The sequence below is a fragment of the Tamandua tetradactyla genome, chromosome 6, assembly GCF_023851605.1.
Source record: "Tamandua tetradactyla isolate mTamTet1 chromosome 6, mTamTet1.pri, whole genome shotgun sequence".
Classification (NCBI taxonomy): Eukaryota; Metazoa; Chordata; class Mammalia; order Pilosa; family Myrmecophagidae; genus Tamandua; species Tamandua tetradactyla.
In genome coordinates, this window is record NC_135332.1 from 177616706 (window position 1) to 177639149 (window position 22444).

Here is a 22444-nt window from a genome sequence, read left to right on the forward strand (position 1 = left end):
CAGGAAGCCAACATGTCCGGTGGACCCTCTGAATAGGACATTCTCTCGTGTCACTTGGTTACAGGATCCTCAAGGGTGGGGACAGGTCAGGGCCACCCGTGGGACTCCAGACCCCGGTTCAGAGCATGATTAAAGCAGAAGCTCCATGTGGGGGTTGGAATTAAGGCACCACAGGATGATGTGTGAATGAATTGAAGAGGGATGAGTAAATGAGTGGCTCTTGTTGCCTCTGTTCTCCTCCCTCTATTTAGTTGATGCTCCTCCAGGGCTGTTACTTTCACCTCCATGAAGGCAACTTCTATCCAGGGCTGCCATGTGCAGTTGTTCAGGCCGTGCATTGGACAAGGGTAAGGCTGCTCACGCCAAAGCAGCCCCTCTTGCACTGCAGACCGTACACTAACTTACATGAGTGTAAGGGCAGGTGGAGAGGTTCTGGGCCTCACCACTACATCTCTGAGCAGTGGAAGGGAGACGCCTTTACCCACAGCCAGGCGCACACTGGGGCCGCATTCTGCCATGACCATGATCTGGGCTTCCCCTGAAGTCCCTGCTCTCGCTCACCGGCTGGTCCTGAAGGCCCCAGCCTTGCCCTTGCCTAACTCTGACGCCGACAGGGTGGCCTCATCAAGGGGTAGCTGGCAGTGCAGAACGAGTGTGCTGCTGGTGGCCGTGCGTCTCGGCATCAGAGCGGATGTGAGCTGATGTGTGTGTGCATGTGCTCACCACAGCCAGGTCTGCTGCCTCTCGGGGCTCTGGAAGACTCCCCTGCAAACTAGGCTGAGGTCAGAGATGGCCTTTGAACCGGGATTCTCTGATAAAACCCCAGAGCCAACCAGTTGAGCCCTCTCTGCGTCCCCCCCACAGGCGCTCCCCACTCGGAGTTGCCTGATACGGCCAGAGGGGCACCGCCTCCCATCCCCGCATTGTCCCTATGCACCTTGCACAAGAATATACGAACTTAGCAGAATGCATTTAAGAAAGGGTGTCTTTTAAAATCACTTCCCTGAGGTTTAGTGCCAGCTTGTGGGATCGACCTCCAGGTCAGGCTGCAGAGCTGGGTTCCTGCCCCTCCCTGAACCCCACGCAGGGTCAGGTGCCACGAATCAGAGCTAGATGGCACAAGATTGCCATTTGTGGGAAGGGGGGACTCGCAGGTGCGCTCCTGCCTTTGTCCTCCCAGCAATGCCGCAGGGTGGATCTCACGACCCGGCTCACCTGGAGGCTGGGAGAGGCCTGGTGGCCTGTGGCGGGGTGGGGGTGGGGTGCACTGCAGGACTCCCCACAACATCTGCCAGCCTGAAGCCAAAGCTCCTGCTACTTCCCCTGGCTGCGGCCCCACCCACCCCAAGGAGCTTTAGGACAGTCTGACTGCAAAGAGCACTTGACACCACTTGTTCGGAGAAAGGAGCCCCGGCCGCAGAAACCTTCTGTTCCCCACGTGGAAACCCTTCCTCTTGTGAAATGGCCCCAAACTGCTCGCTTGTCCCCTTCCAGCTGCCAAATGTACCCGAACATCCATGGGAAAGTCTTCCCCGCATCTGAAAATCCCATCTTAATCTGAGACTTTCTTGGTATTTGCTCCTTTATAAAATGTTCTCTCCTTTCTAACATCTTCGAATGCCTGATTAAATGAAAGTAACAGCAGATGGGCCCCCTTGCCACAAGTTAGAAAACAGTTTTTGCTCATTTTGTGTCGGATTCGGCTATGTTTTTTTGATGCTAGGGGTCATATTGTGGAAGGTTTTGGATAATTATACAGAAATAATGAGCATTTACTGAGGACGCAAATACACCAAGGACCAAGCTCAGCACTCCGTATGTATTCGGTCATTTAATCCAACCCACAAATCCTGTGGAGTGGGAACTATCTCATCATCATCAGCCTCATCATTTTATACGTAAAGTACAGAGAGGGTAGTGAACTTGCCCCAAGTCATACAGTTGGTAAGGGATGGAGGGACCCAGGGAGGGGTCCCCACTATAACCCACCTCTCATGCAGTTCCAGCGCCCAGGAGAGCTCTCTGCTCACACCGGAGGGCAGGGGAGGCGGTGGTGTGTCTTGGGCAGGGGCCCAGCAGGATGGAGACTGGAGCTCCGGCAGATGGCCCTGCTGCCCCAGGTGCCGAGGGGAGGCCCCTGCCGTCTCTCGTGAGAGGCAAGGCAGGGCGGCTGGGATAGAGGCACCCAGGAGACCCCTCCCCATGTGTGCCTGTCACTTCCACAGGCGTGAATCTGTCATTGCAAATGCGGACCTGGGAGCAGGTGGGCAGATGTTTGACAGAAGCGGGAGCCCCTGAGGTGCAGGGAAGGTGTGTCCCTCGGTGAGTCCTCAGCAGACCTGAGCTGGGGGCAGGTGCCAGGCAGGGTCGCTGGCCTTTGGCCCGAATGGGGAGGACACAGCTGCAGGGTGCACACTGCCCCGCTGGCCGCTGCGGCTGTCCCTCGGTGAGTCCTCAGCAGACCTGAGCTGGGGGCGGGTGCCAGGCAGGGTCGCTGGCCTTTGGCCCGAATGGGGAGGACACAGCTGCAGGGTGCACACTGCCCCGCCGGCCGCTGCGGCTCCACTGTCCTGCCTTTGGCTCGTGATCATCATCCCTTAAAGGGACACCTGGCTGGGGGGCAGGGCCGTTCCTGTGCAGTGTCATATTGTCCTCGGGACGGACGTGAGGCCAGGCCTGCCAGCTCCCCTGTGTGGCTGCGGCCGCAGCTCAGGGAGGTGAAATGACTCTCAGAGGGCGACAAGCTGGGGATGGAGACACCCAGCTCCCGGGCTCTATGGCTGGAGCGCATCCGCTGCCATGGCCCCATCATCGACGCACCTCATTCAACTCTAATCAACGTCCGAAAACAGACCCTGAGCAAGCGTGTGTGTTTCCTTAAAAGCAGTTTTTCAGGGATGAGCCTGAATAACTACAAAGTGCCCGAAAGCGAGGGTGAGCGGTAACGCGGCCGCTGCTGGTGTTCGGCGGGGGGGGGGGGGGGCGTGCGCCCCCACGGGTTAGCCTCGGCCTCCAAGAGCCGGGCTGGGGGACCGGCTGCCCTCGCAGTTTCTGAGCATGAGAGTGTGACTAGACTCCGAGTCCACGCTTCGCCCCTGCTGGGCACACTGCCTCTGAGAGGGGAGGCAAATGCCTTTTCCCTTTGGAGAAGGTGGCATCTCATTGAGAGCCCTTGGCCCTGGAGGACGTTCTCTGCTGACAGAAGAAACCACGTCTGCTAGGTTCCTGAGGTCCGGGTGACGTCACCTCCCTTGAAGCCCGCTGGAGGTGAGCTGGATCACCCACCTGGAGGAAAGCTGGGGAATCCAGTTTACGAGAGACACAGAAGTGCAGACAAATGCGCTGTTAGTAAAGTGTGGATGCGTGTGTACGTGGGTGCGCACACACATGTGTAGGCGTGTTTGTTATGTATGTGTGCATGTGTAAAAACACACTTTGATGTATACACTTGTGCATCTTCAGCACTACTAGGTCTAAAAGAGAAGCAGGTCAAGAGGGGGGTCCTTAGAAACAGCTACTTGCAAAGACTTTTCTGGAACTGGTTCAGTCCTGGGATGCTCTGAGCAGCAGATGGTGGAGCTAAAGTTTATGTTAGTTACACAGATCCACTAGGAAGGAGTAATGGAAGGCACACTGATATCCTTTCTGTGTGACATCGGGAGACTCATCACCCTCTCTGAGCCTATTTTCCACATCCACGAATCTGTAAAATCCAAGCTGCTTGCCCATAGCCTTTGAGGTCTGCAGTGGGTGCTGAGGTGTGTCACCACCCTTCAGGAGACACTCGTCCCTCAGTGCTGGCACCTTGTGGCTCTCCGGAAATGAAGAGGGTCCCCTCACCCAAGTCACACCCCCATCCTTGGGGGCAGCTGAAGGCTGATGCCTGGTCAGTGCAGGGGCCGCAAGCCTGCACTTCTGGCCTCAGGGCCTGATGACCCTGCAGGCCACTCCTGCTCCTGAGTCCCGTGGGGGACACGCAGACCAACTTTTCTCTCCCACACTTTTACTTCCCCTCCCCACCCTTCCATGCTGCTGGTTCCAAGAGCACTCCCTAGCGACCGTCCTGCATGCAGCCCCCAGCCTCCAGTCTCTCCCGGGACCCAGGGCCAGGCCCTAATATCTGCCCTCTGTGCTCTCCCCTCCCGTCTCTCCCTCCCTCTCTGCTCCAGCCCGACAGCCTTGTCTTTCTTCCTCGGACTTGGTGACCTTGTCCCAGCCTCAGGATCTCTGCGCATTCCGTCTGTGCGACTTTCTCCCCTCGCCACTGTGGAGGCTTCTTGCCATTTTAATCCAGTTGTAAGGCTGTCTTTTCAGGGCGTCCTTCCCTCCCCCAGGCTAAAGTGCCTCCCTGGTTGATGCTAACACATAACTCATCACCTGTGTCACTGTTTTCAAGGCCCTGACATTATGCTTATTAATCATTCGATAGATTATTTCCTGAGGCCTGCAGCTCCGGCGGGCAAGCTCCCTGAGGGCAGGGCGGCGCACGCTCGCTGACTGCCACGTTCCCAGGGCCGACGCGGCAACAAAGCAACCAGAGCACTGGGCCAACATGCAATGCGGGAAGGCAGGGCCCGGTGTGCAGGTGGGGCCCTGGCCCACGGTTTGGAGGGTCTGTGAACTCAGCAGTGTGTCAGCGCTCATAATATATCATCACACACCGCGCACCTTAGCAGAACAGGAACTGGTTCCCTCACCGTCCTGGACGCCCCAGCGCTGGAATCAAGGCGCGAGCAGGGCTGTGTTCCCCGCCGAGGTTCCCGGGAGGCACGCTTCTCCCTTCCCCCTGCCTCTGTGGCTCTGTCTTGCACCTTCCTTGGCTGCCTCCCTCCAGCCTCCACTTCCACAGTCACAGTGCCTCCATTTACACAAGCCTCGCTCTCCTCTCGCCCTGTGCCTTCTCCTCCTCTTCTGTCTCTCACAAGCACACATGCCAGTGGAATTAGGACCCACCCAGGTAATGCAGGGTGGCCTCTCCTCCTGATCCTTAGTTACATCTGCAAAGACCCTTTGCCCGAATACGGTCACATCCCCAATTCCCGCCGATTAGGATGTGAACTTATCTTCTTTAGGAGCTGCCATTCAACCCACTGCAGATGGGAGCGAACAAACTGCATCTTCCTTCTCACTAACTTCTACTTGAAATCCAGGATTGACCTCAGCGCTGAAAGCAGGCGATAAATCTTGGTCCTAAAAGTGGTGCCTGTGACTTTGTCATCAACTGAAACTGCATGTAATCGCGCTATGCTGTGATATGAGAGAAGACGCGCCACGGTCCTTACCAGAGCCCTCACTGGTTCTTGTTAGAGAGTGGGAGAATGAAAGAACCTGTATATGACTATTTTAGCAACTCAGTTAATTAACTATTCAATAACCTTATTCTGATCTAATTGGTGGCCTCTGTAATCCTGTGTATTTTATTTTATGTATTTAAAACATTATTCTGTAAAGGGGTTCATAGGTGTTTCCAAATAGCCAAAGGGGTCCTTGGCACAGACTGAACCTGATTGCTCTGGACAGATGGCCTCTGAGGTATCTTTGATCTCTGGCCGTCACAGGTTTGGGCATTTTTTTTTTTTTTTTTTTTTATGAAGTGTGTAACAGTATAAAGGGCAGGAGAATGGGCTCTCAGCTCTCTTCCCTGAGCTACTGAGAATTGAAGGCAGAAAGCTGGACTTTGAAAGAAATTGCACACATCTGTAGCCTGTTTTATATCTCTGAAGGTATATTAGGTTTCTCCTGAGAAACAGAGCCAACAGAAGATGTACATATATGTATATATATATATATACACATATGTGTAAATATTAAGAGATTTATTACAGGAATTGGCTCATGCAACTGTAGGGATGGGCAAGTCTGAATTCTGTTGGGTAGGTTGCAGGTTGAGAACTCCAATGAAGAGTTTTGATGAATTTCCTACGAGAAGCTGGCTGGCTGACTGAAGAAGAGACAGAAGTTCTTTCGGACTGCTGAAATCCTCAGTCTCCCTTTAAGGTCTTCAACTGATTGGATGAGCCTTTTCTCATTGCTAAAGGCAATCTCCTCTGTTGATTGTAGATGCAATTGTAGATGCAATCAACTGACTGATGATTGAAACAATCAAGTCAGTGCTTGCTTGACCAAACAACTGGACACCATAACCCAACCCAGCTGATATGTGAACTTAACCACTGGAGAAGGTTTGTCTTCCTAGCATTGTATGATCTTGGAATGAGGGCAGGACAGTGGCTAGAGGAGCAAAAAGCTGCTGCATCCACAAGATGAGGGCCCATTCCATTCTAGAGCCCTTGAACCTATAACTGGTCAGCAAGTGTTCACAAACTGAGTGAACAAATGAAAAATGGCCTGTTTAAGGAACCAGCTGCAGCACAGGTCCTATTCAGGAAAACCTGCACAGTGAAAAACTTAAGCCCCTTCTCTGGAAAGCTTCTCCCCATAATCCAGGAGCAAGTCCAGGCTGATCCAATTCGTCAGAGTTCAGAGCTGCTCCTGTTGGAACCTGGTAACCCTGAGCTGCCCTGGGGCATCCTGAGGCAGAGGGCCAGCTGCGGCTCCTGGAGGTGGGTGATAAATATTTCACAGCCAGGCTGGAGGGCTCGGCTGGCCCCGCTGGCTCCCCTCGCTGCAGCCCTGAAGGGTTTGTCTCTCCATTAACTGCAGGAATGATGTCAAAGCCTCCTGGACCAGCTCGGCATTCTTATTCCAGCCTGCAAAACAGACCAGATGACTCACAAAACCCATGTCTGCCTACACAGAGCTCGTCCAACCTGAAATGTTTCGAAGGCAGGATGTTCAGCTTTAAAGCAGAGGTGCATTCAGTTTAAAATAAGATGCTCACACCTGTTCTCTTAGTGGGAGTCCATGGAGGTTCTCGTTTGGGGCACATGCCTGTCTGTCTGAAGCCAGCTGGGACCAAGCTGCAACCAAGGGCTTGGAGTGAGCTATATGTAGCTGATAGGCATGGCTACAATCTCACTAAGTCTCAGCTGCCTCCTGTGTGAAAGGGGCAATGAAACCCTGATTCTTCCTACTTTATAGGTCCTGAGAGCACGAAGGAGGTAATGGATGTGAGCTCCACTGTGAACGTGGGATTTGGTCAGTCGCTCTGTAAGTTCAAGAGGAACGCATGCACTTTGCAGCAGGTCTGAGAGGGTTAAGCAGATGAGGTTTTAAAGCATCGAGATTGGCGTGTGCTCAGCGGCTGGAACCCCATTCCCTTCTCCCCAGTTGGGGAAATCCTGGCACTGCCTTAAGCATGGTAGGAGATAATTGTTAACAGTGAGATAAGCTGGTCGATGCTGTTACAACAATGATAAAGATGATAAACAACTGTCTCTTGTAGAGGGCTTTTATATTTTCAAGCTCTCCACATCTAACTTGTCCAAGGCAGGTTCTTTACCTTGCAAAGAACCTGGAAAGGGGAGGCAGGGGGTGGGGTGGGGGGGCAGGGGCCTTTGTAGGACTTTCTGGAGGCTGAGCTTGGACCTGAAAGAGCCCAAGACCCCTGGCCTGCTGGACGTGGCGCAGGCAGCCTGCCTCGCTTTCTGCTTTCATCTCCCGGCCTCCTGCATTGTCCTTGCGGGTTCCTCTGCCTTGGAATGGGTCAGTCTGGTAAGTCCAGTCAAGGGTCACAATCCCTGGGAGGTGAAGACCGGAGGTCCCTGTGTCATCTGTCCAGTGCTGCAGAGAAGCTGGAGGCAAAGCGAAAGTCACAAGTTAAATGAATGGCCAGGAGCGCTGACCCATCCCCCACCTCTGAGCCTGGGTGGCGAGGAAAGGCCAGCCGCCCCCCTCAGCCCCTGGCAGCTCCCTGGCTTCCATGGCACCCTCCTCTGCAGAGCTCTTCAGTCTGCCTCGAGCACCCGCTGTGTGTGGCCAGCTGTGCCCGGAGGACACGGAGGGGCGGGCGTGGGCTCGAGGGGCAGCGCAGCCACGGGCGCCTGTAGCTGACTTGGTGGAGGAGCCAAGCAGGGGAGGGTCAGACAGCGGACGCAAGGCCTCACTGCCAACTCCAACAAACCATTCACGCTCTTTCTTCCTCAGTTTCCTCATCTGTGCAATGGGGGAAACGGGAGGAGACTGCATTACAGGGCATTCGTGAGGATTATCTGAGATGGGTCAAAGAAAATACTAGCAAAATGCCCATGGCATAGAAAAATGTCCAACAATTATTGTTATTGTCATGTTACTTGCAACAACTCTACAAGTTAGCTGTTATGATTCCCACTTTATAAAGAAATCTGAAGTTCAAAGATTCAGTAATTTGTCACAAATGCTGTAGCCAAAGACCTTGCCCTTTTCATCTTTCTGTTCTGCATTCCACAAACTCCTAGCTTTTGCTAAAATGTATCTTCATTTATTTTGTGACATCTCTTCCCTGCCTCCCATCACTCTCCCCTTTGAAGCAGCTATTAATTTTTATTTTACAAAGAGAATAGAAGAAAGAAGGAAAGCAAGCAAACAAGCAAGCTATGACAATTTTAGACTGCATTACTAGATGTATAAAATCACAAACAAAGGAGGTGATAGCAATTTATTAGGTCTCACGCTCAGACTATTGTGTTCAGTTCTGGAGAACACATTTTGACTGTGCTATGGACACTGTCATATGAGAATGTTTAAAGAATGGGGTCATGTGGTCTCAGCATGGACACACTGTGTCCTCGGTTACCTAGAGACAATCACAAGGCAATCAGGGTGGGATTGGCCCTGTGCGGCCCAGAGGAGATGAACTAGAAAGAGAGAAAGAGCTCAACTGCCTCCCAAAAGAAGCTCCTGCCCTTTCAGAGAGATGGGGTCATCCAAAGATGAGGTAGGCTGCCTCCGGAGGGAAAGCACTGCCCGCACAGAGGGGGTGAGCAGGGGCTACAAGAGCCGCCAGGGGCATGGGGAGGGGAGGCCCCTGCAGCCCTCGTGGCTCGCACACCGGGGAGCAGCGCTTGGGAGGAGGAGCACGGAGGGTCTCCCTGCCTGCCCCGCTGCTCCTCCCCTGCAGCCTTCTCCTCCCTCCTCTGGGCCAGGGAAGGAGAAGGGAAGGTGGAAGACAAAAAAATATAAAGTAATTGAATATTAAAATTCTTCTCACACCTCCAGGGGCTGAAACCCAAGGGCCCGTTAAGAAATGTGCAGTCGCCGGAAAGGCCAGGGGACCTGGCGCTTAGCCGCCAGGAGCTCGGCGATGCCGAACATCCCGCAGCACGGGGCAGTGCTGCCGAGGGAGAGCCACCCCCCTCTGATGCCGTTAGCACTCCGGCCAAGGAACCCCCAAACTGCTTTAGAATTTAAGCTCCCCAAATTGAGTGACTTGGGTGACCAGAGCAGTACGGGACCCCTTGCCTGTAAGCTGGACGCCACTGCCACGGGAGGTGGTGGCTCTCTCTGTGAGGGCTGCCCTGAGCCCTGTACAATGTTTAGCAGCATCGCAGGCCTCTTGTCACAAGATGCCAGAGGCCCCTCCCCCGGGGTGACGCCCCAAACCATCTCCAGATGTTGCCTCTGGTCTCCTGGGGGCTAAAGTCACTTCCAGTTAAGAACTATGGGAAAAGAGGGAGGGGTCTGTAGGCACATACTAAGGAATTTGACGAGGTCAAATGCTGGAGGGGGAACTACATCCATTAGTAAGTTGAGATAACCAGTCTGTCTCCAACATATAAGCAACTGAATTGCCAAGTATTAAGAAGGAACAGGGAGGGTGGCACAGGTGGCCGTGGAAGCACAGAGGGCCTGGTTCGGAGTTACCGGGGGTGGCTTCCTAGAGGAGGTGGCATCTAAACTACCAGGTGAAAGATAAGCTGAGGTTGGTGAAGGGAAGGGGGATGGTGCCCTGGCTGAGGACCAGTGTGTGTACAGCCTGAGGGTTGAGAAAGCAGGGCTGCTGAGCTGGAGGGTGAGCAACCACGGGACAGAGCTGGGGCTGGAACGGGAGTCTGTGGTCAGACCTGCCTGAGGCTTGAAAACCAAGCTGAAGAATCCCAGCTATGTCGAGACAGAAGGTGCTGTTTCTGTAGGGGAGGGCAGGATCGGCATTCCGGTGCAGAGAAACCACTTCGGCCCTGGTGTGGAGGGAAGACTGGGGGGGGGGCATGGAGGAGGGTGCAGGGAAGCCTCATGCTGGAAGAGGATGCTGACCTGGGAGAGGCCCGTGGCAGGTGAAGGAGGGAGGTCAGCTGAGTCCAGAGCTGTTGGGAGGTGTGGTCAGCAGAACCAGCGGTTGGCTCAGACACATCTCAGCTCTCCTGTATCTTCTTTCACCGCTATCCCCGGTCACCGCTGCCTGCATTCTGGCTCCTTGCAGAGAGCTGGGAGTAGAAGTGTTTGTGCCCTCTGGACACCACATGCCTAGAGGAGAAGGATTCCTTTTCCAGTGTCTGAAAACCTCCTGCCCTGGGCTGACTCCTCAGGCCCCGACCCACTGCTCCTTTCACAGAGCAGCTGGGATTGCTCTAAGAGCACTGCACACTTACTAAGAGCGTCGCACTGAGAATTTCATTGTTGCTTATCATCACCTTGTCCCCATGACCCGACCATGTAGAGATTCTTAACATCTTTTTAAAAGGTGATGAAACTGAGGCCCAGAGAGGTTAAGAACTTACCCAAGGCCACACAGGAACTAGTGGAGCCGGGACAGGTCTGCTGCGGTGCTGGTGACCTAAACCAGCGCTGCCCCAAACAGCAAGTCCACCGCCAGACAAGATGCACACGTTAGAAGGCCCCTTTCTGGGGAGGGCTGGCTGGGGGAAACAAAAGCAGCTGACTAAGCTGTCTGCCCGCAGGAGTCTTTAGCAGCCATCTGGTGTGAGTTCCTTATCTTGCTGCAGTTGGTGAAGAATCTGGTGGCTGGGTGGCCATCCACCCTCTCCCTTCAACCCGTACCACCCAACTACAACTGCCCACTGTGAGAACAGCTTACAGCACCACCACGTACTGGACTTGGGTTGTGTACCCGAGGCTGAATGATTAGACCTTAAGACTAGGTAATGTTACACTGTGTGTGTGTGTGTGTGTGTGTGTGTGTGTGTGTGTGTATGTGTGCTAATGAAGACACAGACTCTGAGGGGTGAGGGACCTGCTAGCTGTCACCAGGCAGCTCAGAGCTAGACTTTGAAGCCACTTCTCATTTTGCTCCCAAGCTTGCACACAGTCCGTGGTGGCTTCTAACTATCCCATGCCATGGGACCAGGTTGGCAGTGAAGTGGGGTGGAGAGGTCAGCTTAGCGGCTCAAGGCTGGGCAGGCTTAGGTCAAGCCCAGGAGGGTCACCCCTGAAGGGCAGGGTGAGGAGGCAGGAAGCTGGGGTTTCTAGCCTGCACCAACAGGAACAGGGGTCCCTGGAGCCTCCTCTGGTCCCATCCTGTGGCTGAAATCCTATCCCAGCCCTCCCACTTGTCTGGGATTCGGCACAGCATGAGCCACGGGTCACGGTGGTTTGGGGTCAATTTCAGCTCTGCTCCTTGTAAGCAGTTTGACCTTGGGCTAGTTCTTTCACCTCTAAGCATTCCTCTCTGCATTCCTCTCTGCATCGGTAACCTGGAGAGTCTGGCTCTGCCTGCTTCCTGGGGTTGTGGGTGCCGGGAGGGAATGAGGGGCTCCACCCCAGAGGACTGACAGCCTTCCTGGTTCCCGGCCCCGAGTGGCAGCCAATGCAGCAGATATTACCACAGCCAACTCCCGCTGCCGCCCTGGGCTGGGGCCATGGCAGGCCGAGCCCTGAAGATCCAATGCTGGACTGACGGGCGTGGTGGGCCATAAACGTTTCATGTAGAGGCACATCTTTGGTCTGAGCGCAAAGCGTCTTCAGAGGGTCATGCTCTCAATGCCCAAACGACTCACCACCGAGCATTAGAGGGTAATTGAACCTCTTCTCTTCTCCTGCCTTTGTTTCCCAACACGTGTGTCAGTGACAGGGGCAGAACCCCTAGCTCCCAGCTGAGAGGCGACACGGAGGCAGGAAATTGACCCTGGAGGAGATGCTTTCAGAAGAGCAGAAGAGACAAATAGAGTTTAGCAAAGGCTGATGTCCATCCAATCCCGGGGCACTGCACGTGTCATGCTATGGAAATGGAGCCCCTGGACTCCCACGACACTGGGCGCTAGGACGAGTTCTCAGAAGCTCACTGCAAGTTGGTCTCCTGTCACCAAGTCACGGAGCTGCTGCCTCAGGTGCTTCTGCCCGATTCACTATTAGAAAAGTGGGTTTCTCGCTCCCGCCATTTTCTCCCTTAGCTCATTTCCAAATCAGAGACGTGGGTGGGTCCATCTGATTGGTAAATCTGAAATCCCATGATGGCACCTGAGCAGGAAGGCAGGTGGGGATGCCCTGTTAAAAACACTTTCACCGAGAAGGCAGGCTTCACTGGGAAGAGAAGAATCAGCGTGAAGAGAAGGTCTAGGAAAGATTTCGCGCAGCCTCAAAAGACAGGACTTGATGGGGGGAGTGGCCGGCTGCGCCCCAGGAGAGTGATCCTGGGGAAGGCAGATGCGTTTGGTCTGTGAGGAAAGGGGGAGACAGATAAGTTTTCTGGAGTTGTGGGGCATGAGGTTGCAGAACACAGAGGAGATCTCGTCTCTCTCTCTTTCCATTCATCCCATCCCAGGAAACTTCCGGGTGCATGGACCTGGGAAGTCCACCGTGAAGCCACATATCCCAACATTTATTCCTCTGAGCAGGGAAAACATGTTTCCTTCCTCTCTTTGAGCACTATGTGAGACCCTAGACCTACAGGTGCGACTGCAGGGTGGTGCTGACCCTAGGGGAGGACTCCATGCAGGGGAGGAGAGAGAGCCAGTGACAATCTAAGCACGACCGTGGCCCATGACAGAAGTAGGTATAAGGAGGGTGTGTGGTTGGGTTCATGTGTCATCTTGGCCTGGTGATGGAGCCCAGTTGTCTGGTCAAACAAGCACTGGCCAAGCCACTACTACAAGGACATTTCATGGCTGGTTAATAACCAGAAGACTGGTTTATTAAATCATCAGCATATTGATTGCATCCATCCATGGATGATTACATTTGAAATCAGCCAAGGGGAGTGCCTGCCACAATTAGTGATGCATAATCTGATCAACTGAAGGCTATAAGGAAGTCAGAAGAGGGAATCTCTCTCCACTTCAGCCAGCCAGCCTCTCCTGGGCGAGTCACCGAAGACCTTCATCGGAACTATCAGCTCACAGCCCGCCCGGTGGAATTTGGACTTGTGCATTCCCACCATTGCATGAGACACTTTTATAGAATCTCATATTCACAGAAATCTCCTGTTGGTTCTGCTTCCCTAGAGAGCCCTGACTTATACAGAAGCTTCCAGGAGAAGGAGGCCCTTGAGATGAGACTCATACTATGCACTGTTCATCAGGCAGAAAGAGATAAGTAAGAGTTGTGTTCACCTGCATTTTGCTGGCTCTCTGCTTTCTGGGCCCAAGGTGGGATATAGTTTCATGGCCCCTGTCATGTCAGAGTAGCTGTGTGACTTGTGGCCAAAGAAATGTGAGCTGGATGGAAAGTTAAAGAGAAAGTGCATGATTAGCCATGTCTTCTGCCTACTGCTGTGATGGAAGCACATGCTAAGAGGAAGCCTCTCTCATGAAGTGTCTACTGTGAGCTGACCCCCCTCCTCCTCAATCTCTGGTGACAGCTTTGAACTTATAGGGGATGTTTGTTTCTGCAGCATTACCTAATTCACCCTGACCAAGGCATACATACATGCATTATCCAGAGCAAACAGAACAGCACAAGAAAAGGTCTGGGGTGAGAAATGGCCTCCTGTATCTGGGGAAGCCTTAGCAGTTCAGTGTGGCTGTGGTGTAAGGAGCTGCCCAGGAACAAGAAGAGATGCGTGGGGCTGCGTGTTGGAGGCTCTGCTGTGCTTTATGGAGGAGCGGCATCCGTTTCCTATGGGCAGACAGTGGGGGGCCATTTAGAGATTACTGTGAAGTGACTGCCCCAACTGCGATATGCAGTTTGGATTGGAGAGGATGCAGGGGGACTAGAGAGGAATCTGTTTCAATAGTTTAGGCGAAAGGGGCCATGGCATGGGTGGAGGAGAGGGGCTAACCATGGAGGATTATCAGGGCAGAGTCGGTAGGACTTGGCAGCTGACAGCACATGAGAGTGTGTGAGAAGGCAGGCGGTCTCACTCCAAAGCCTCATTCTGTCCGTTCACTTAGCTCTTTCCTTCCTTTTGATAATTGCCAAAGCACTTCTCATCTAATTTGATTCTCAAAGTTGTCTTTTAAATTGGATTAAGCAAATATTATTCGTACTTTACAGAGGATGATGCAGAGTCTCAAAAAGGTGACAGGGTGTGTCGCTTAAAATCAAAGTGCTTGGACTCAGATCTCCTAACAGCCAACCTGCTCTCCTTTCTCTAAATTGCCCTGGCCCGAGTTACTTAGATATTTTACAAACGGATGTCAGCTTTTTGGGGGAGTGGGGTGGGGTGGGGACAACAAAGTAAGGGAGGATTGGTGGTATATGAATGATTGCTTTTTGACCGTAGTAATCCAGATGATTTATCTGGGAGAGTTCAGGCATATGGTAGGCACATAAAAAGCAATGTGCTCAAAGGAAGCCCCATATTACCAAAGTCTGGATTTATAAGACTCAAATGAGTGATTTTTATTCATTGTTAAGGGCTTTTACCCCCTTCTTGCTCTATCAAAGTATTCCTTGTAGGATTTCTTAAAAGAGCAATCTCAGTCTCCCATGATGCTTTAAAAATGTGATTTATTGCACACATTTATTAGCATTCTACTGCTTTGTAATGCATTCCATGTTCAAAATGGCACGCATCCACTCATAGAATTGTGCCAACTTGAGACGTCATTGATTTCATAGTTCCGGTTGTCTTCACGGTGGTTTTGGGCAGGGATTCGTGAGTCCAATCAATTATATATTTTTAAATGACCCAATTTCCCCGTATCTAACTTTGGGTAAAGTCCTCATGGACCTTGGGGACAGGGAGACAGCATGGCGTCCTGGAGAGTGGCAGGCCCAGCTCTCTGGGGCCTCAACTTCTGGAGCTCTGACTGCACTGAAGGGCTGGCATCTTTCTCACCACGCAGTGTCTGCTGCTTCTGCGGCTGCCACGTCCTCCATTGGCAGCTGGGAGGGGCGCGGGAGCCGAGGGCAGGCCTGGGGGAACCCCGAGACGGAGAGAGCTGTCCCCGCCTGTTGGTGGCCAGCACCAGCTGTTGCCAGGAAACCTGAAAGGCGGTGGCCACGGGCGCCTTGGCCTCCAGGCCTTCTGGGGCAGCTGGTTGGAGAGCTGCAGTTGATGCCAGGGCTCTCTGCGCCATGTGGCAGGATGGCTGATGTTTTCTGTAAATACCCCTTTGTTTGTCCTTCGCTGGCAGGCTACCCTATAGTGCTTGTAGGGCCTTAGAGATAGGACATGGGGTCCTGCTGCTACCTGGCCCTTAGGCAGCGCCATCCACTTCTCTGGGGCTTTTTAGGGCCCTGGGGGTTGTATATATTTGTCTCTAAGTTTCTTTCCAGCTCTGGTGTGTGAGGAAGGTGGGTGTCTGTGGGGCAGTGGGGTAGCTGAGGCTGGAGAGGTGGTGAGGACCAGACTGTGAGGGATTTTATATGTCAGGATAAGAATTTCGGGATGGAACCCCATCCAAGGAACTTCTATATCTTATCTAATTGCATCCTCATAGAAACTCCAAAGGGTAGGTGTATTAGTTAGCTTTTGCTGCAGCAATAAGCAATCCAAACACTTCAGTGATTTGCAACAGTGGTTCCCCAATGCGGCCTTGGAGAATCACCCAGAGGGCCTGTTACAGCACAGATGCTGGGCCCACCCCCAGGGTTTCTGTTACCACAGGTTAGGGGGAAGTTTAGAAACGCATTTCTGAAAAGTTTACAAGTAAAGCTGTTGCTGCTGGCTCAGATGTCACACTGAAATCCACAGGGTTTCAACAATGGACATTTCTTTCTCCCTCCCAGGGCTGGGGGTTGGCCATGGAGCTCTGCCCTGGGGTGCGGATCCAGGCCAGATCTGCTCCACCTGGTTCTCCTCCCAGGACCCAGGCTGAAGGAGCACTGGCTACGTGGGTCTGATATTCCCACAGCGCCAGACAGCAGCACAAGCGGTGAGCCAGGCAGGCACACTAACGCTGCGCTTTTCTCTTGGCCAAGGCAACTCACAAGTCTAAGGCCAACAGCCCTGGGTGGGAATATGTTCTGCTTCCATGGAGGCAGCAGGAGGGAGCGGTAAATATTTGCATTACACTGGATTTGGAGAAATGGCCAGTCTGTTGGTTCGTTCATGTGTTCATTCATTTCTTCAGCATCTCTTCACATTGTGGAAAGAAGAGAAGATGTATGCCAAATGCTTTGTAAGCCATAAAGTGCCAAACACACAGAAGCTGCCGGGTTATTATGCATTTTGCATCCATCTCCAGCATGAGTTTGGACTTCCAAGTAAAGAGATGGCTTGAAGGAGCCACATCATTGCAATAAATATCACTGAGCTCCTGCCCCATGCCAGCCAGGCTCATGCACTCTAGTTTGTGCCTTTCCAGTGCCATCCCCTCTGCTGCTGACAACAGCACACACACTTTCCCCTGGGATCCCCTGTCCCCCACTCTCAGAACATGTTTTCTGGGTGGGGCTGGTTACACCTCTGGCGGCAGAGACTGAGCATGCGGCTTGGCCTGCCAATCAGAGCATTGCTTCTTCCCAGCTGTAGACAATGCTTTGATTATGTGCATGTGACCTGGCTCAGGCTAATCAGAGGAAATGGGATTCACATTTGGAGCATTTGTAGGCACTGTCAGGAGGTAAAATGCAATAAGGGCAAAGTGAGAGCGAGTCTGGGAAACAGCATGAGCCCAGACAGAGGCATGTCTGTAGCCTGTGAGGCAAGTTGCTTTCATTGTTGTTTTCTGTTCGTTATTACATTTTGCACTTGGTAACCAAAAAGTAATAACCAATGCATATACATTGTCAAATTTAATCCTCAAATGACTCTGTGAATTAGATTTTATTGGTCCCATTTACAGATTTTAAGGATGTGGTTTAGGGACAAACAGCTTTTTAGGGGCATGGGGAAGTATTGGGGGACCCCGTCCTGTGCATCCTTCTTCATATAAAAATGAAAATGCCACCAAACAACTCACGGCATTTTCTTTTCTTTTTTTTGTATGGTTAGTATGGATGCAGATGAGCAAACATAAACATATTCCCATTTAACCAATATTTAAAGAACTATGTGCCCGTGGCTGTTGGACATGGGAGAACGGTGCGATTAAACATAGCAGTCCTTGCCCTGCAGGAGTCTCGCTTTGGTAAGGAACAGAGGTATAAATCAAAATATATGTACAATTGCAGCTGTGGCAGGGGCTTAGGTGGACAGAGGTCACGAAGTTATATAATAGAGGTGGCTGACCCAGTGGCAAGGTCAGGATGTTCCTTCTAAGGCAGTGGCTCTCCAACAGGGGCAGCTTTGTCATGTCTGCAGACATTTCTGGTTGTCACAGCTGGAAAGGAGGGTGCTACTGGCATCTAGTGAGAAGGGGCCAGAGATGCTGCTGACCCTCCCTGCAATGCTCAGTCCAGCAGAGAATCATCTGGTTCAAAATGTGAATGGTGCTGAGGCAGGGAAACCCTGCTCGAGGACACCCTGAGCTCAGAACTGAGAGATGAGCAGAAGTTGACAGGGTGAAGAGGGTAGAAGAGGTTCCTGGAGCGCTTCAGGCAGAGGAAGTGCAATGGCCAAAGGCCCCCTGAGTGGCGGATCCATCAAGAACCTTAGGCCAGCAGGGTGGGAGTGACAAGGGACCGTGCAGTGTGGTGAGGCTAGAGACGGTCCTGTAACGTCCCAGAACACGTGGATGATGGAAGTCAGCGTTTGGCTCTCATTCTAAACCCCTTTGAAGAACACTGCGAAAGCGGTGGTAGCCGTGACATGATCTGATTTGTGTCTCCAGAGAGCCCTCTCTGGCCACATTAAGCAGAATAAATGATAATGGAGGAAGCAGGAACCCAGGTGGACCCGGCCAGATGCCCAACCAGGATTTGACGTGAGGGATGGTTGCTTGGACCAGCATGATGCTGGTAGAGATGGAAAGAAGTAAAAAAATTTGAAAACCATAAAAAAAGTTATATGTTTGGGACTTGGCAGTGGACTGGACAGGCAGATGGCATAAGACAAGGAGATATTAGAGAGGACTCTGAGATTCCCATGACAATGGGTAGGCAGGGGTGCCTTTAGCTGAGTTAGGGAGCACCACATCAGAGTGGGTTTGGAGAGAAGACCAGTAGATAAGTTTGGACCATTTGAGTTTGAGGGGCTATAGTGGTTTTAAAGACACATTCACAAGGCCTTTGATTTCCTTTCCTTAAGAGGTAGAGCTTAATTTCCCTCCCTTTTACTGTGAGCTGGAAATGGCTTCTAGCAAATGGAATATGAAAGGAGGAATAAGGTGTGACTTCTGAGATCAGGTTACAAAATGCCTGCCACTTCCACTGGGGAACGCTCTCTCTCTCTCTCTGCTGGCTTGACTGATCATTGTTGGAGATAAATTAGTAGTCACAGAAAAAGACGGTCATGATGAATGTCTAGCTCTCTCTTGAGTCCTCTGAGCAGTTGTTCTGTCGTGCAGACACTTGGGCAGACAATGGAGAGGTCCCAGGGTGAGGAACCGAGGCCTACTGGAACCAAGTGAGTGAGTCTGGAGACACAGCCTCCCCAGTTGAGACTTCAGATGGTTGCAGCCTTAGCTGATAGCCTGAAGGCAACCTCGAGAAAGACCCTGAACCAGAAATACCCAGCTAAGCTTCTCCTGGATTCCTGACCCACAGGAAAACATGAGGTAACAAATGTTCACTGTCCATCTAAGTGTGGGGTGATAGGTCACATCGCAATTGAAAACAGTACAGGTGCCTTGGAAAAATCTATAAAGTAGACGCAGTACCATGTAGACATTTGACAAGGTCTTTAGATATCTTTGCGGATAGGATGACACAATAAGGGAAGAATAAGAGCTCACATGGCAAAGGCATTGTGGAGCAATTCATCTCCTAATGGATGTGAATTAGTGTCAAAGAGAAAAGTGGTTTCGTCGTCAATCCCATCCAAGGCACTAATGATTTGAATTTCCTGGATAATGGCATGGGAGGTAGACGGAGTGCATTTAGAGATGGTACTACTGAGAGTGAGAACTGATTTGCTACATAATAAACTGGGAAAATGGAATGGAACTTACAAGGGTTCAAGACCGTTTCGCTGGCATTGCTGTTTTAATCTTCAAAGCAACCTCGTGGTGTAGGCGGAGGCAGACACTAAGACTCAGCGGTCTGTCTGCAGCCTACGGAAGGCGGGGGCCACTCTGGGAACCTAGGCCCTCTGGCTCCCTGTCACCCTTCTTTCCGGTCGGGCACAGTCCCTTGGATGATGGCATCCGGGCTTTGAGAGATGTTGGGAGTCTGGGAGAAAAATGGACGAATACAAATGTTCACATTTATCTCTTTAGAAGGCATGACCCCGCAGGACTGTGCTGCCCAATGTGTCAGCCTCTGGACACACATGGCCAGTGAATTGTAAATCAGTTAAGTCACATAAAATGAAAAATTCCATTTGTGGGTTGCCACAATTTAAGGGCTCAATCCCCACACATAGCGACTCTATTAGCCAGTTCAGACAGGGCATTTCCATCGCGACAGAATGTTTGATTAGATGGCATTGCCTAGGGGTTCTGTGCTGCTCCTCGTGAGACACGCACACACCCCCTGGCCGGCTATCCTTCTGACTTGCTTCCTAGGGGTGAGCAGGAGGGGCTGCCAGGAGGGGCTGCCAGGAGGGGCAGGGGTCAAGCAGCTGCAGGGTATGATTAAGCAGGCACCGTCCGCACAGACTCCACTTCCCTGTCCTCTGAATTTCACCAAGAGGCTTCACTCAGAGAAACACTTCCAGCACCCCCAAGGCTTTATGCTCTCCTACCCACCCCCCCCCTTCTTTGCCAGAGGTGATAGGAGGATATATCTGATTGGTGAGTGGCTCAAAGCTGTCATCTTTGCTTCCTTTAGCGGAGGCTGCAGATTTGGGTGAAGTTTCCTGTGCTGGGCTCTCTCTATCCCCTGATAGCTTCTCAACAGTCATGATGTCTGCTTCCCTCTGCAGCTGACAGGTGAGTGCTTTGCAGGCTTCCCTTGGGAAGACAGGAGGGCTGACAACCCAGAGGTGCCTAGAAAGCCAAGCTGTGGTCTCTACAGCAGTGCCAGCTGCCTTCACATTGATCGCTTAATCTCTGCCTTTCTGCCTCCTGGGTACATTTCCTGATTGCGTCTGAACATGGAGGGGTCTACAGGAGTGATGAGTTGTCACCAGTGAATCTCAATAGCAATTAGAACAGATCTGAGAGTACTAACTTACCTTAACCATTGGCTTTGCTTTCATGTTTTTCAAGAAACGCAGGACAAAATTCCTAATTAACTTGGACCTCCTGTCCGTAGTAGGCTGGCTTTCGAATGGCCCAACCCTGGAGCTGGAGTCACACAAGCTCAGGACACGCCAGGGTGACTCGTGGGGCATCCTTCCACTTCCTGGTATGGGCTGGTCCAGGCTGGTTCCCTGGGACGGTCTCCACTTCCAACGTTTTTGTCTTCGGTCTGACGTGGAATTCATAGCAAGCAATGAGGAAGACGCCATGGCATTCCGTATGGAGACTGCACCAGAATCCCAGATAGAAAATCATTTTTCTTGAAAATCCTCTGGAGCAGAGGGTACAGCGTTGTCAGGACTGTGAACTTTGTGACAGCTAACCTCGAGTGCGTGCCTTTTCCATAGTAGGTGCCTTGTTAAGAACTTTTCTTCTGTGGTTTTAACCTAATACCCTTTTCTCATTGAGACAAGGATATCCTCCGCTTTAGAGAAGAGGACCTTGAAGCAGACAGGAAGGCTCAGTGACTTCCCTGAAGTTCCTCAGCTGGTAGGTGGTGGCACTGAGATTTGCACCTAGGACCCTGATTCCACAGCAGGTTCTGATCTACTGATCACAATGCTCTCAGGAGCAAAGCTATTATGAACAGCATAATTAGCAACTACTTTGTGCCCCTCACTGTCCACTGGGGCAGAGGGGAGGGGTGAGCCAGCCCCAGTCCGGCCCTCTAAGAGCCTCCTGTCCAGAGGCAAAGACAGATGTAGAATCACGACAGACTGTAAAGAAGAGAACTTTGGGGCTATCTAGATCCTCCCCCCATTTTGCAATTCAGGGAACTGAGGCCCTGAGGGACAGGCTGAGTTGCCCCAAACCAGCTGGAGGGACTAAGAAAGGCCAACCCCCACAAGGCCCAGGCCTGGCACACCCCAAGCGTGAGACCCACTTAAAGTGTCACCTTGGTGCTCAGCTCACCTGCCTCGCCTGGTTCTGAATCTAACCCGGACCTGTGACCCTGCAATTCCCCCACAAACCCTAGGCTTCCTGCACTCCCCGAGGCCAAGACCGCCAGGAAATACCATCACACGGGGCATACAACAGTTCCCGGGGCTTTGCAGTTAGAGCAGCACCGGCTCTAGGTCAGGCTCTCTGCTTTCACTCGTCTGTCCTGAGCATGGATTGCTTCTTCAATTCCGTGTTTCAGGCAATCCGATAAAAAATATAAAAGATTATGCCAGAAAGAAGCAAGAAGTTGTCCACAGAAACAGCAAGATACAGCAAAGACAATGAATGCGGGCTGCCAGAGCTTGAGAGTAGACAAACTTCTTAGGGCTTCTTCAGGTTTCCTGTCCCTCCCACTAGGCAATGGTCCATCAGGCACCAGGAATAACTGCCAGGGTGCAAAGATCTCGGTGTCCCTTTTGCAAAATGACACACTCAGAGGTCATTTAGTCATTCAACAAACTTTTATTGAACCCCCTTCTCTGAGTCAGGCCCTGGTGGCAGACACCGGTGGTCACAGATCTTTGTAAGACGAGGCACTGCTCTGGACCATCGAATGAGGGAAATGCGGGCATAAAGAGAAATGCAAGGAACTTAGAAAGATGGTGCTCTGTGACAGCTGTCATTGGTCAAATTGACATGTTGCCCTGTGCATATACAGACCAAATCAGTTTCCTTGTTCTGGCGATATTTATCTCTCTTTTTTTTTCCTAATATAGATTGGTATTCATATAGAGCCATTAAAATAAAAATGATTACCTTGGTTACGACCAACGAGATTTCAGGGATTGTAAAATGCAGCCTATTTTGGAGATGTTAAAATGCAAAAAACAAGAACAAAAATCTCCCCATAAAACAAAACAACAACAAAAAGGGACAGAGTCTTCGACCCAGTGAAACAGGGAGTGGCTGGGCCGCTTTCTGGATGGGACAAGCAGACACGTGTGGGCCGCAGTTCCTCCTCCACGGGACGCGCTACCCGGCGGTGGAGCACACCTGACAGCCACCTGACAGCTGGCCTCCGCCTCTGCCCGGGCCTCTGTCCCGGGCACACCTCATCCCAG

At 52.0% G+C, this 22444-nt stretch overlaps 1 long non-coding RNA gene across 2 annotated transcripts; it reads left to right on the plus strand.

Moving 5' to 3' along the window:
- Nucleotides 1-8708: 8708 nt before the first annotated feature.
- Nucleotides 8709-22392, plus strand: LOC143689077 (uncharacterized). 2 transcript variants are annotated; one of them, XR_013178542.1, is made up of 4 exons: nucleotides 8709-8815; nucleotides 18606-18815; nucleotides 20029-20129; nucleotides 20409-22392. It is a non-coding gene; the product is annotated as an uncharacterized LOC143689077 (long non-coding RNA). The 2 variants fall into 2 exon arrangements; XR_013178541.1 differs by having other exon boundaries at nucleotides 20029-22392.
- The last annotated feature ends 52 nt before the right edge of the window (nucleotides 22393-22444 follow it).